The sequence below is a fragment of the Budorcas taxicolor genome, chromosome 16 (assembly GCF_023091745.1).
Source record: "Budorcas taxicolor isolate Tak-1 chromosome 16, Takin1.1, whole genome shotgun sequence".
In the NCBI taxonomy this organism is placed as follows: Eukaryota; Metazoa; Chordata; class Mammalia; order Artiodactyla; family Bovidae; genus Budorcas; species Budorcas taxicolor.
The window spans coordinates 70742477-70757901 of NC_068925.1; positions in this window are offsets into that span (position 1 = coordinate 70742477).

Below are 15425 nucleotides of genomic sequence, written 5' to 3' on the forward strand. Positions count from 1 at the left end.
GTGGACAGTAATACAGATGAATAATACAGATGAATACAGGGCAGGTGAGGAAACACAAGGGAACAGAGTTGGAGGAACTCGCCGTAGTGCACGCAGCTAGGAAGTGGCGGAGCCACGCAGCAGCCTTTGTCAGTCTGCCCCTCGATAGTTGTGCCAAACCCATTTTCACTCTCTTTTCTCCCCATCCTGCATCCTGGCTTCTTCATTCTGGTTTCTCAAGAAATCCTCTCTAGCCTAATTCTAAGTGTATGTCTCACTTCCTGTAAGACTATAAGTTTGTTTGAAAGGAAGTCTGAGGATGCTAATTGGTTATTCAAAAGAATGAATCGCTAAGTCCAATTAAAAGTCCAGTCACTAAGAAAGAAGAATTGGCAGGTATTTAAGTGGGGGAGAGGAGCATGGAGACAATGAAGAAGAAGGTGGGTAAATCTATGTAAAGACTGGAGAATCATCATCACCCCTTCACATGTGCACCAAATATACAGTTGTCAAGGGTATTTCGTGTGTATTGTTACCTCCTTGCCCTTCTCAAAATAACCTTTTAAAGTTAGCAAGTGGGCTTCCCTGGTGGGTCAGTGGTAAAGAATCTGCCTGCCAGTGCGGGATACATGGGTTCAATTTCCAGGAAGATCCCACATGCCTCGGGGCAACTAGGCTGTATGTGCCACAACTTCTGACCTTGTGCTCTGGAGCCCAGGAGCCGCAACTACTGCGCCCGCGTGCTGCAAATACTGAAGCCTGCACGCACCCTGGAGCCCATGCTCTGCAACAGGAGAGGCCGTTGCAATGAGAAGCCCGTGCACCCCAACTGGAGAGCAGCCTCCACTCGCTGCAACTAGAGAAAGCCTGCCTAGCAACAAAGACCCAGCACAGCCATAAGTAAATAAATAAAAACTAAAAAAAAATAAAGTTAGTGAGTGACGTTTCTTATTTCCGCATGGTAAAAGGAGAAATGGAGTCTCACACTGGCTCCCTGACCTTGTCCAAGGACACCGGGCCAGAGTGCAGAGCGGGGGCTGATGTCTGTGTCTTGTGAGTCCCAGTGAGAGGGTCTCTACTCACTGCACTGTAACAGAATTTCAGTTCCCGGTTGTCCCTTTCACAGTGTGAAGCTTGGAGATAAGGAAGTACGTATTAACAAAGGGGAATAACTGTGAGGTGTGGTTTAAGTGGGGCAAGGGGAGAGAAAAACCATCTTTTTATCCAAAGGAGAACAATTTTGTTATAGATTTGACATAGCTGGTACTATGAAAAAACAAAACAACAAACATTCAAAAATAGACCTTTTTATGCTTCAGAATTTCTGATACTTTGTCCCCGTTTTAATCTTCCCCACCAACTCCTTGCTATCTCTGCCAATCTTCTATTTTATTGTCGAATCATTTTATCTTCCCCTGCCCTCCCTCACTCCTACTCTCCTTTCTTCCTTCCCTTCCTTCCCTTCCTTTCCTTTCCTTCCCTTCCTTCCCTTCCTTTCTTCCTCTGTTAACTGTTGGACTAAAGTGAAGTGAAGGGTACAAATATTTTCAGGGCTCAGAGTTCTTGGCCTCATTGCTTAGAGAACGATCCTAACTACTTGGGTTGCCTCTCCAGAAGAATTCCATAGAGACTAAAATGCAGGGTTTGTTCCCTTCACAGTAATAAGAAAAACTTCAACTTTATTTGGCACCTGATACAGACGGCATTACCTTTATCATGCCATTCAACTCTCAAAAGACAGAACGAGGTATTATGCCCATTTTCCAGATTAGAACACTAAATCTAAGCAATTTGTCCAAACTCACACAGGTAGTGACAGAAGCAGGCTGTAAACTCATGGGTGATTCCAATACTTGTCTTAGCCACCCTCCTAGGTCTTGAAATTACCAACCATGGCAGACATGGCTAATCAGTCATGAAAACTTTATGACCAAACACAGAATCTTTCTTATTCTAACCCTTCAGGCCACTATTGTCACTTGCTTAGCATTGACATGGAGATAAAATTATCTTCTATCTCTACATTGCTTTGTATCATCAAAATAGTCCTGATCTGCACAGCTAGAAGAGTTCATGGTTTTGTTTGGGGTTTATTTTCCTATTTCATAGAGCTTCCATAGGCTCTGTATTTCAGGAACAGACACACTGACAACTCCAGAGATACTTGCCTTCATTTGCAGACTGCCTCCTCTGCGTTTTTTTTATGTTGAAGGCCTGGGGGTTTTCAGGAGACACTCCCTTTTTCCAGCTGGAGACAGACCACTTAGGTTCCCCGGGTCAAGACCCCAGGCTATTTGATAATCATCTATATGTCTAATTTGACATAACTGCCTTTGTCAAAAGAACTATATAATGCATGGGGTTTTTGATGCTACAACTGACAATACATACATAATAAAGTAGCAAGTTAGGAACCACTAAATCGTAAAAGAGAAACAGATGGCCAAATATATTTGACTCAAGAAGGTGGCATATCCGATCTAGCCACACAGGAAAGGTTTTGCACTTGAACATCTAAATGAGCAACTTCACCTTTCTCGTATTTTTCACTTCCACAACATGTGTCAGGGGTCAGCAATGATTTCCCCCACAACCAGAATCTCAAGGCCCTAAGGATGGAGGGAAGAAGAAGGAGGAAAGAAACCCATTGCTAACGGGATCAGAAAGCCCATGAGGAGTCATGCTGACTTAGGATGGGCAAAGAAGAGTGACGGGGAAGCAGGAGTCTGTGTGACTGTCACTTGCAACCTGGGAAGGTGATGCTCAGCCCCTCCCTGTGGAGCAGCACCACCCAGTTCTCAGGGATCAGGTTTCAAAGAGCGGTCTGCCCCAGAGGGCTCCGACTGCCCTGTCTCAGCCAGGCTCTGCCACAGACTTGCTGTGCAGCCTTAGACAACTGACTTAAGTCCTCCGAGTCTCAGATGCCTCCTCTGTAAAGGCTGATTTTCCATTCTGTTTGGAAATCAGAATCAACCACAGAACTTTTTTTTTTAATGCATTCTGGATTCAGATTACATGAGAAGGATGCTCAGGGAGGCAGCCACATTTTTACAAAATTTCTCGGAAGAATCCAAACTACTGGACTGGGTGATCTGAAGGTCCCCTGTGGCTCTAACTGATTTCACGTCTCTGAGGTTCCAAGCAGAACCTCAGGAGGATTAATCAGTGGGCTTACTCTGGGTAACCCAGCTTTCACACAGAAACTTAGGATCCCGCGAAGTCCTGAAGGTTCAGATGGACCACTCAGAGCTGTCCATCCTCAGGAAAGAGCAGGATGTGAAGTGACCTCCTCCCTGGTCAGTTTGCAAGGTTGGTCTGGCTGTGAGCATCAAGTGGGTGCCCGAAGTATTAGAAAGTCAGTGAAAGTGAGCTGGTAATTAGCTGAGCCATGTTACTGGTCGAGGTCAGATAGCCCTTTCGTGATAGCAGAGCTTCCTCTTCTTCCCAAAGTAGCAAAGCCTTGTGGCCTGAGGTTTGGTTTTGTCTTGTTTCCCTCTCCACTAACCCTAACAACAAAAAGGAACTTCTCAAGGAAACTTGACAATGGGATACAAAAGGAACAATAGAATTGGATTTGATTTGTTTAATTCTGAAATCAAGGTCACTAGAAAGTACTACGGCTCTTATTTGTGTGGTTTGGGTTTTTGTGGGTTTTTTTTTTTTTTTGGCAACATCTTTCTTTTCATTTGACGGTCCTGTCATCCCCAGAACTGTGTATGTTACTGATCCTGCCTGTATTCAAAGCTGTTATTAAGTGGAGTCTTTTAGATTTTAGAGAAATGATAATGGTTCCAAAGATGACAGAAAGTGGCAGCTGGTGACAAAAAAACCCCTTGATAAGACGACAACAGTAAATCAAACTACCGCCACTTTTTCGTTTCATGTTTGTTAATACCACCTCGCCTTTTGAAGTTTAAAGCAAGGTTCAAAAAAGCCAGGTGCTGAATCATAATATTAAAGCAAGTAAGGAGCTCCATGAAAGCCTGGAGATCTGAGGGGGGAAAGCAACAAACACAGCTTTCAACTGCCTTTTGTCGGTCTTTCTGCAGATGTCACCAGTGGTTATCCCAGCAGAGGGTTCGGCTTGTAGCAGTGCCTCTGGCTGATTCCCGCGCTGCGTTTCAAGTGTCAATCAAAAAGGAAGGACGCAGCTTAGGTCCTGGTCATTGTCCTGTGAAAAGAGCCAAGCATTTAACATTGATTTAGCTCCCTCAATATACAAAGATAGAGCCAGCTTTGTGCATCGAAAAGGGCCTTTGGCAAGGTTGCTTGTAGAGCGATTCCATCGCATCCGATGCGCCTTGGTTTAGCTGTCACACTGCGGTGTCTGGAGCCCTCTGAAAAGTTATTCAGGACTGAGTGAGCAAATTAAAAAGAAATAGCACACTCCCAGCAAGAGGGGGGCCGGTGCTGGATGTGGCCGGCCAGTGTCTCTGGGTCTTGAAGACATTTTAAATAATTACAATAAATACCCAGGGCTTTTGAGAGGGTGAGTTAGAGCAAGCCAGACAGGAAGCCAGAGAAGACCCAGGAAGCCGGGTGCATCCTGGAAAGGAGGGTAGCTTCACTGACAATGTTTGTTCCTCCAACTTCTTCCTCGCCTGACTGTGTCTCCCGTGGACTGCCGGGCTGAAAGTCTCGACACATTCCGACTGTGCCTTTCCTTTATTTGTGCTTCCATTTCCTGTGGTCAGACGCTAGTTGGACCACATTTTGAAGGGAGAGAATGATTACGGCCATATTTGAGCTTCACCAAATGACCTGGTGGTTTTTTTTTTCCTCTTCTGTTGCTTTGTCTTTTCTTTTTTCCTCTTACTCCTCCTCTCCATTCTCCTTTTTGCCTCCGTTTCTCTACACAGTATTTAATTTCAGATTCACAGTTTGGCTTGTCTTTTCACCTTTCAGCTGCTTGGTCTGGTGCCCGCATGCACACAGTCAGCCCCAAGGCATGTTCCCCTTCTCACTTTCTGGGTCTTTCTCCCCATGCCAAGAGTCATGCTCCCTGAAATTCACTAAGCACAGGTAACAAATATGAGATCCTTGGTTGTTGACGCAGTTTAACAGCTATACTTGATGCTCTCCGAACGTCTGTGCGTGTTCTCTCTCATTTCTGGTTGTCTTTTCAGTTGGATTGGGGTCTGGGATGAGTTTGTGTTCATGGGAAAGGGACCAAAGCGTTGTACTGCTTCTTTGAGGTACTAATAATCAGTATGCCCACTCCATCATTTCAGCCCCTTTAGAAGCTAAACATTGAGATGTCAGAGTCTGAAGATAGAAGTAACTACTAATCCTAGTTACCCGACAGTCACACAACCCCAGTGATTTTGCACGAGCAAGAAATAAACCTTTATTGAACTAAACCACTGAATGAGTCTCATCCATCACGTCTGAAGTCTCCTGGTTAGGCACTTCTGGAAAAGGGAGGTTCTGAAATTTTGGCTAGCTGGCCAGAGAGCTTTTTCCAGCAGCTGATGGGACTGTGTTAATATAGCAAGATGATAAATGGAAACACAACACAAAAATGGCTCATTTTCCATTTAGCCAAAGTTCTGAGTCCTCCTCATTGAATAGCCTGTCATACTGAGGGGTTACCTCTTCATTTATGCCCACCCATATCCTCAGTTTCCCAGGCGACACTAATGGTAAAGAACCCGCCTGCCAGTGCAGGAGACATGAGACAACAGTTTGATCCCTGGGTCGGGAAGATCCCCTGGAGGAAGGCATGGCCCCCTATTTCAGTCTACTTTCCTGGAGAATTCCTTGGACAGAGAAGCCTGGCTGGCTATAGTCCATGGGGTTACAAAGAGTTGGACATGACTGAAGCGGCTTTGCATCACATAACCTCAGTTCCCTTGTGAAAGTGTCCTTTAGCTGCATCTGCTTGTCAACACCCTAAGACTCAATCAAATATCTGCCTCTTCTGCTCTTGAAACCAGGCTAGTGAGTGTGTCCCTTAGGAGAAGTAAGTGAACCATGCTATAGTGCCACATCTGATGCTTGGTCTCCAGGCTCAGCTGTCCCTCAGTACCAGTCAACGATTCCATCACATGTCCTTAGTATCAATAGTTTCTTTTACCAACCTCTTCATCGATTATATTGCTTCCAATTTCATAGCAAAAGAGTGAGGCTAATTGACATGATCTCCCTACATTTCCCACCCCTACCCCACTTTTCCTAGCCTCCCTTCCCAGACTGTAAGGATTCCTCCTTCCATCCAAGGATGAGCCACTTGCCTGTCTTCTGGATCTCATCACCTAGAATTTTGCTTTATGAATTACCTCTTTAATCCCTTGAGTTTCCACCTTCAGTAGCTCCATCTTCCTATCATTTGAAGGAAGCTTTTCCTATAACCCTTTGGATAGAGTGGCCTACACTGACCTTTTCCTTTTACTCATTCACCAACTATTACTTGACTCCTAACAATCTGCCTGCAACCTTCTCTATTTAAACTGCTCTGGTAAAGGCCACAAATGACCTCCTTGCTGTTACCTAGAACGCTAGATCGTCACATTCTCTGTCTTCTCTTCCTCAGTGTCTTTTGCTCTCTCCCTGTCTCTTTCGACAACATCCCTCCCCTGAATGCCAGCTCTCAAGCTCTAGTTGTCATCCCCCTTTCTTTCCAACTTATGATTTTTGATATAACCTTTGACATAGGTGGCTGGTTGGAATCTGGGAAAGGCTGGGGTTTTTAAAACTCAAAATTAACTATTTATTAATAGAGGGATCTTCCTGGCCCAGTCTGTGGCTCTATAACAGAGTCGTAATTCCCCTAATTCAACTGGGTTGTATAGTTTTGCAAATATGACTCCACTTGTGCCAAGGACTGGATCTCCATTTATTTCTATATGCTGACCTCTGCACAGAGCTTCTATAGATAAGACTTTTTATGTTTGTGGCATCCCTTATGCAGTCTAGTTAAAGGAGTAGAGCTGGGGTTGGAGGGATAGTTCCCGCTTTCTGCCCCAATGTATTTGGAAAACACACTGTTTGCCTGTGAACTATGCTCAAATGCCTACCTGGGGATCAGGTGATCAAGTTCTAGGCAATTCAGTGGGACATAAACCATACACCTCTTTTGCTCTGTTCCAGAGATGCGTCTTCAGAGTCTTATCTCCCTTGCCATTTCTTTTTGCTTTACATTTTTCCAATGGAAAACTCTTCACTCCATGGCCTTTCAAAGTTTTTAACACTAGTAAGTAATTTTACATGTTTTGTTTCGATTTGGCTCTAAACTCCCTGAGTCACAAAACACGTGCTCTGTTCTTTATGGGCTTCCCTCATCGCTTAGTCGGTAAAGAATCTGCCTGCAAGGCAGGAGACCCGGGTTCAATCCCTGGGTCGGGAAGACTCCTTGGGGAAGGAAATGGCAACCCACTCCAGTAGTCTTGCCTGGAGAATCCCGTGGACAGAGGAGCCTGGCAGGCTACGGTCCATGGGGTCGCAAGAGTTGGACACAACTTAACGACTAAACCACCACCACCCAATTCCTACAAACCCACTAGACATACATATACCCACTTGTCCACTGACTAAGACATCACACTAAGGACACATCCTCAGCCTTCTCCTTGTTATTGTAGACACAAAACAATTCTTTCCTGTAAGGATAATTTGATGCCTTTATCCTTGAAGAAGTGAAAGCATATTGGTCTTATCAAAAGCTGAACTTTTCTGGGCATCTCCATGTGGCAACTGGTTGAAGTTTTTTTGTTTTTTGTTTTTTTTTGCTGTATCAGGTCTTAATTGCAGGCTTCTCTAGTTGTGATGCGTGGGGTCCAGAGTGCTCTGTAGTTTGCAGAACATGGGCTCACCAGTTGAGGTATGTGGGTTCAGTATTTGTGGCACTGGCTTAGTTGCCCCTTGGCATGAGGAATCTTAGTTCCCCAACCAGGGATCGAACCTGCGTCCCCTACATTGGAAAGCAGATTCTTAACCACTGGACCACCTGGGGAGTCCCTGGTTGAAATCTTTTGACTGAGATTAATAGTCTGTTAAACACACTGATTCATTGTTATGGACCAAATGGTCAATGAATCAAACTGATTCATTGTTGTGGACCAAATGGTCACAAGGTCAAGGGCACATACACATTGATTTTGTGACTTCCTCCCAACTTCCTAGTCATGATGACAACTGAGCTGTGATTCTTTTTAAGCGTTAACCCAGTTTTTAAGCCACAACAGACAGCAAAGGCAATACACCTGTCATCTGGGAAAGATGGAGTCGTAGGGCATTGAAAGAGAAAGAAGGACAAACACCATGAATCCACAGACAGACAAAACAAATGTCATATGACATGTGACTTTGTTTACTCAGCACTGGGGGCTGATGAAGGAAGGTGAAGGAGAATTGCTCAGCGATAAGAATCATCTACACATCGAGTTTATTAAAGATTTAAGGGGCCCTTTGGGTCTTTCCAGGCAAAGACTGTTGTCTTCCTCCAGTCGCTCAGTGACTATGCCGCCTTAGGGCACTCAGGATCACAGTGTAACCAGTATGATTTAACCGCATCTCTGGTCTTTCGTTACAACCTCTCATCCTTTTATTATGCTCCTGAAAGGGGAATACTTAATGCAATTTTAAGCATTAATTGAATCTTATTCCTACATGCCTTTCTAGAATGTTCAGACAAGCTTCTGAGATCCCAAGAAGTGGTGAATCAAGAAAAAAATGGAGGTCAACACACTCTTGACCCCTCCAAACACCCAAACTAAACACAGGAGTGCTTGAGAGAGTTCCCAGAGCCTCCGGAACCCTCGGTGAGATGTGACAGCTCGCGTGGCCTGGGTGGAGCAGTCCCAAGCGAAGGCTCTCCCTGTGGGCACCTCAGACGCTGGCAGACTGAGTCTGACCCTACGGTCCTTCCTTCAGGACCATGATCCCTTTGGTCCGAGACACCAAGCCACAGTATATATGTATTATATGCATATATATATGTAATTTAAACATGTAAACATATATATATATATAATTTAAACACGTGCATATCTACATTTATAGAGTTTTATTGTGTACCCACAAACACATGTATTTTTGTAGGGATTATTCCGTATGTATTGTTACTATGATCTGCCCTTATCCTTTAAGGAAATAGTGTGCATTGGGAACAGTCTCCCAACTCCCCACGGCTAACCTCCTCCCTCCCGTCTTCTGAGTCTTTGCTTAGATAACCCCCTCTGGGACTTCCCTGGCTACCCTCAAGAAAACAGCATCCCTCAAACCTCCTACTCCCCACCCTACTATTTTAATGAGGCACTTCTCTGTCATCTAGACTCTCCAAGAGGACATAAGGGTCTCCCTGGTGGCTCAGCTGGTAAAGAATCCGCCTGCCATGAGGGAGACCTGGGTTCAACCCCTGGGTTGGGAAGATCCCTTGAAGAAGAGAAAGGCCACCCACTCCAGTATTCTGGCCTGGAGAATTCCATGGATTGGATACTCCATGGGGTCACAAAAAGTCAGACACGACTGAGCAACTTTCACTCTATACGTTTGCCATCTAGACTCTCCAAGAAAACATAAGCCTTAGTCTCCATGGGGCCTCCCACTACTCACCCAGCATTGGCCACTATCGTTACTCACTCTGTAGTTGTGGAATGAATTCATATTTAATTCCCACTTCTTGCTTCACTGCTCACACTTTTCTAGTAACTTTATTTATGGGACAGATTTCTTGAGTCATCAAGTAGTCCGCTCTGAAGAAGTGCAAACTAACCTAACTCTTTCCCCAAACAAAGCATGAAAGAGAAGATAAGTCCGCTAAGAACTACACACGTGGACTAGATAAGCATGAAGATTGATTAGAGCCTGCAGTTTTAGAGTTCACTGCGCAAAGTGTACGAGAACTCTACCTATGAAGGCAAGCGCACTGTGTATGCTTCTCATTTGCACTAACATGTAAGCTTCTCATTTGCACTAACATGCAAGCTTCTCATTTGCACTAACATGTAAGCCTCTCATTTGCACTAACATGTGTCCACCTTGCATTTCTAGTGTTCTGTTTACCTGTCTGTTCTACCATTAGGATGGAAGTTCCCAGGGACAGGGCCCCAGAGAGACTTTCTGGGCTTTTCCCCAGCACCTAGTGCTTTTGGAAAGGCTGAGCAATAAGATGCACCGATGAAGGAGTCATGTCAGCCCTTCGCTTCTCTGAAATCACACTGAATCCATACCCAGACTGCACCAAGGAGGACCGGAGACTGAAAGTTTGCACTTTGGGGTCAGGATTTAATTCCCTGACAAGTGACATGTGGCTTACCTCTAACCCCAATCCTCCACTCTCCAAAGGGAAACAAGCTACACAGTAACCGATTTACCTCAGCCGAGGTTATAAAATATTAATTATAGTTTTTACTCTGATAACTTGCTGAAAGGACAATGAATGGTTCCTAGGAGATGAGACCTTGACGTCACCTCCACAGGGCACAGTGAGCCAGCAGTGGCAGGGAGAAAGGGGCTTGAAGGCCTAGTGTGTCTGGAGAAAGGGCATGCAAGGAAAGAAAAAGGGAGGAGGCCACACCCGTCCCGACAGCTTGGAGAGAACAGCTGCTCCGAAAGCTTTACCCAAGAGCTTAGGGAGTCATCCGTGGAAGCTCAGTGTGTGATCATCTTCCCGTGTCATCTCGGTTAAACTACAGCACCCAGTACCAATATCAATAGAGGTATTGCTGTGAAGGTATTTTCAAAAAGTGGTTCACAGCTACAACCAGCTAAGAAAATTACTCTCAGTAATGTGGGGTGGCCTTCATCTAAGTAGCTGAAGGCTTAAGCGTCAAACCTGAGATTTTTTTCCAGGAAAGAAACTCAGTTTCATGATTGCAGCATCCTCCTGCCAGAGTTGCCAGCCTGCTTGCCTGTCTTAGGAATTTTGGACTTGCCAGCCCCCACAATCAGTTGAGCCAAGTCCCTAAAATAAATCATATACGTATGCACACATTCTGTATCTTTGGAGAACCCTGACCGATACAGTTAGGGAAGACGATCTGCTCAGAAGAGGGAGATTTCAGTGGGGACAGCGTGCCAAGGAGAAGGAGAAGGACCTCAAAGACATCCCTGTTGCTACTGCCAGAAATGAAGGACATGCCAGCTCAGCCAGAGGAACTGGGACTCGAAATAGTCTGGGATGCAGTGTCAGTAAAGAACCATGCGTCAGCCTCTGGAACCAAAGTGGCTGGCACCAATCCCTTGGACCTCGATGGGGGTCAGGGTGGAAACAAGAGTGACCTGGAATTCTTACTAGTGTGTACTTTACACTTCCCCAAACTGCTTCCATCCTTCCCGCCTTGGTTCCCACCAACCATGCAAGTTGGCAAGGACCAGGGTTAAAATGCCCATTTCACAGATCAGAAAACAAACAGCCGCTGAGGACCTGAATCAGACTGGGAACTAACTCACAGATGCAACAAGAAAGAGACAGAAATGTGTTTCAAGTCCAGTCAAACTGAGGGGAGTCAGGAAATGGGGTCAACCAACCTCTTCTGCACTCAACAGAGCCCGAGATTTCTCTACATCAGCAATTAAAAAAAAAAAAAAAACACCCCACACGTTAGACGTTACCTTACTGGAGAACAGTCCCCAGGAGAGGCCCTGTCACCAGGAGATGCCTCCCAGGAGAACTCAAGGGGAAAGGCTTTGGAGGACAGAATCTTTTCGAGGGGACGTTGAGTGGTGGCAAAAACAGCTGGGGAGCCATCTGTCCGTGAGAAGCCTCCAGCCCGTTGTCATTACCACTGCCCACCCCTTCCTGCATTTGCAGGAGGTCTGGCCACTGATGGGAGGCGGTTTATAGTAGAGGGAACAGAAGGAAACCAGTTGGCCCTTGTATAACCTTGGCCTCATTAGCATCGAACCAAAGCCCACTGCGCTATTGACTTCTGGTAAATATGCACCCATCCAGGAGATTTCCCCGAGCCCTGCCTGGGGGCCGTTCAGACACCAGACAGGGCCTTCCTGCTCCTCCATCAAGGGGCTTTGTGACCCAGGAGCTGCTCCTCCCCGCCCACACCAATCCAGCGTTCAGAAACCACTCCATCTTCCGGGAGGGGAAAGAAGGTACCCTCCGTGGTCCCCCAGCCAAAACTCCCCCATTCTCTCGCTCCAAAGGGCCAAACAAATAAACCCTAGAAAGGCGGTTCAGCCAGCGAAGCGTACACAATTCTATTTCCAACAGCTTTGAAAACATTTATTTCTGTACAGCAAATGACACATTATATTTGCAGAGGTCAGGGAATAATGCAGTCAGATTCTTGCGACATTGCGAGAGTTAATGTTTCTGTTAGCCATTGTGTCCCATGCAAAGAAAGGCGGCCGGTCACCTGGGGTTAGCAAAACTCAGCACAGAGATGGTCGAATCCACCAGAAGTGCTTTGAAAATGTTGGACACTATTATGTGGACGGCCTCCTTCCTGGCCCGTGCTGCATAATGGGCCTCTGAGAGCTAAGGAGATAAACGATACTATCCTTGGAGTGTCAGAGGTAGAGCTCTCCAGAAGCCGCATTCATAATTTCCTGGAACTTAAGGACTTCGATTTTTTAATAGTAATTGAAACATATAATTCAATAGAAGTGTCACTCTAATATAATAATTGCCAAGGAAATTGAACCACAAAGAAGTAAATTGCAATTTACCTTTATTAGAGTACTTGGAGCTGGCAATGTTTTCTCATCAAGAAAGCCACCCCTCCCAGATATCTTCCCCTTCTGTCTTTTAAATGTTCATCCTCATTCACACTGCCCTCTTCAGCAATGCCTGCACTTCTTAGGTTTCCCATGGGCGTATTTGGCTCCTCTTTAAATACTTATCATTGCAAAGTGTTTATATTAATTGCTCTGGTGAAAGCTTCATCATATAAACTTCAGCTAAACTCTTCATTGTCAAATGTCAGCTCCCTCACATTCTACCTAGAATGTTTTCTTTGCTTTCGTGAGGATAAGTGATATAATGGTGCTTTGTATATTTAAAGGACTGTGTAAGTATCAGTTGCTATAATTGTGATTCTATATATCTTTCCTAACATGAAACAATCTTTACATGAGTTACATTATACCACCACTGAACTAAATCCAGGATTCAGAGGAGAATAAGATAAAAAGTTCCCTTACCCTTCCCAGAAGGTATTGCTTAGAACCATCTGAATTGTTAGTATCAATATCATTTCTGATTATTGATAAGCAGCGAAGCACTTCAGCTCCTAATGCTGTGGAAATGCACGACCTGCCCCCTTTCCCATCCCACCCTCATGATCACCCAGCCTTGCTGTCACTCTTTTGCTTGCCTGGATTCAGATTCGCTGTTAGAATCACCCACATCTCTTCTTTTACCCATCTATCCCGGGGTTATTTCTAGGAAGCATCCGGCGTGAGAGTGACCCAAGATGGGGGACCACTTGAAACTCATCCATGCGCTCCTGGAGAAGAAAGCAGGCGAGGCCCAGTCAGAACTCAGTATCATCTTTATTCCCAGGGATCCCAGAAATTTACCGTGAGGTTTAGAACCCGGGTCTCCTGCATTGCAGGCAGACTCTTGACTGTCTGAGCTACGAGGGAAGCCCCATTTAGATCCACACCTGTAGGCAAAGACATAAATGATAGCCAAGTCATTAGTGAACATTAACCTATTTAAGCGAAAAGTCTGAGTAGGTAGCAACCTGAAATTCTTAGGTATCAACTCCTTGTCACCTGATTTTGACCTTCCAAATGTTAAAATATAAATAGGCCAGAAATGCACTTCTAGATCAGATTTGGATCTTCCAGACCTCTGAGAGTGACGTCAGCAAGTTTGGGGAACAAAGGACGTTACACTTGAAGTTTAAGAATGCCCTAAATCATATATGTCATCCTTAGACTCTATTGCTTGGAATATTATTTAAATTTTTGAAATTGATTTGATATTCAACTCAAATATATGTAAATATATGTATGTGTGTGTGTGTGAGTGTGTGTGTGTGTAGGCATGAAATGGAGATATTGCATTCTAGACCACTGCAATAAAGCAATTATTGCAATGAAGCAGTCACATGAGAACAGTATAGAGAGGGGAAAGAGAGGGTAAGTGACAAAGAAAGAACAGGGGGCGAACAAAAAGGAAGGGAGAGAAGCTCCAGGGAGGAAACAAGAGAAGCTAACCACACCCCTCCTGGACCAAGTCTGCAACACTGAGGCAAGTGGGGTTAACTGAGCTCCAAAGCACCCATCCTGATGTAACTATGGAGAATCTATACTTACAAAGACAGAGGACAGGAATAGAATTTACCAAGATGAAAATAGATATACGATAGGTTGTCAGGATCCTGAGTATCATTTTCTCCATTTTCTGTACTTTCTATTACATATCATCTTAATAGTGGCTTCCCTGGTGGCTCAGATGGCCAAGAATCCACCTGCAATGCAGAACACACAGGTTCTGTCCCTGGGCTAGGAAGATCCCCTGGAGAAGGAAATGGCTACCCACCCCAGCATTTTTGCCCAGAGAATTCCATGGACAGAGGAACCTGGCGGGCTACAGTCCACGAGGTCACAAAAGAGTCGGACACAACTTAGCAACTAAACAACAACAAGAAACCATCTTTATAACAGAGAAGAGCAAGACAGGAGGTATCAAGGAGGAGGTGTGTGCAGAGGCAAGGCCACGGCTGCCACTGCCGAGCCCTCCCACCCCTGATCCAGGCTTCCACAGCTGAGAAAAGAAGCCTAAGCTTTATCCTCACTGGGGTGTCTCCGGCCCTCTCCACTGCGGTCCTCCCGGCTTGAAAGGAGCAGAAAAGTGGGAGCCATGAAGAGCTCTATGTCGGAATGTGCTAATCCCAAAGACTGGTTTAGAATTCTTTGTAAGTCAAGTGTTGCAGGAATAGCCCAGGACACTCTTAAGTGACTCTTCCTGGAGGTCTGAATTCAAGTTGGTTTTTTGCTTTTTTTTTTTAATTGAAAATTGTTTATTATTATCTTCTTTTTAAAAAATGTACTGTCATCTCTCAAGGCAGCACATATATTGGAACTGTTACCACACAAAGGGAAGTGAGTCTGGCCTGTGAAAGAAGAACATGAAGAGCCCAGAATGTCCCACTGTCGGGAGGACAATGTAATTAAGTACAAAAGGTTTGGGCTCTGAAGTCACCTGGCTATGAATTGTCAACACATTTGGCAACTTGGTTAACCCTGCTGGGCCTCAGTCTTCTCCAGGGCTAAATGAGGGTCATTTATCCTGCCTCGCTGGGTTGCCGTGAGACGAAAGGGTCTAGAGTTTGCAACGGGTATCAGGTGCTTTGTGCATTCAAGTGATCAGCAGGTGTGGCACTCACGTCCTTCTGACCCAAGGATTCCCACTCACTCCTGTTCACTTCACTGGGTCTCTTCTGCTTCCAAAGCACAGAGAATAACCCTCGGGCAACCCTACATAACTTGCTATCACACACATGTGATACACCATCGATTCAATCATGACCCATAAAATG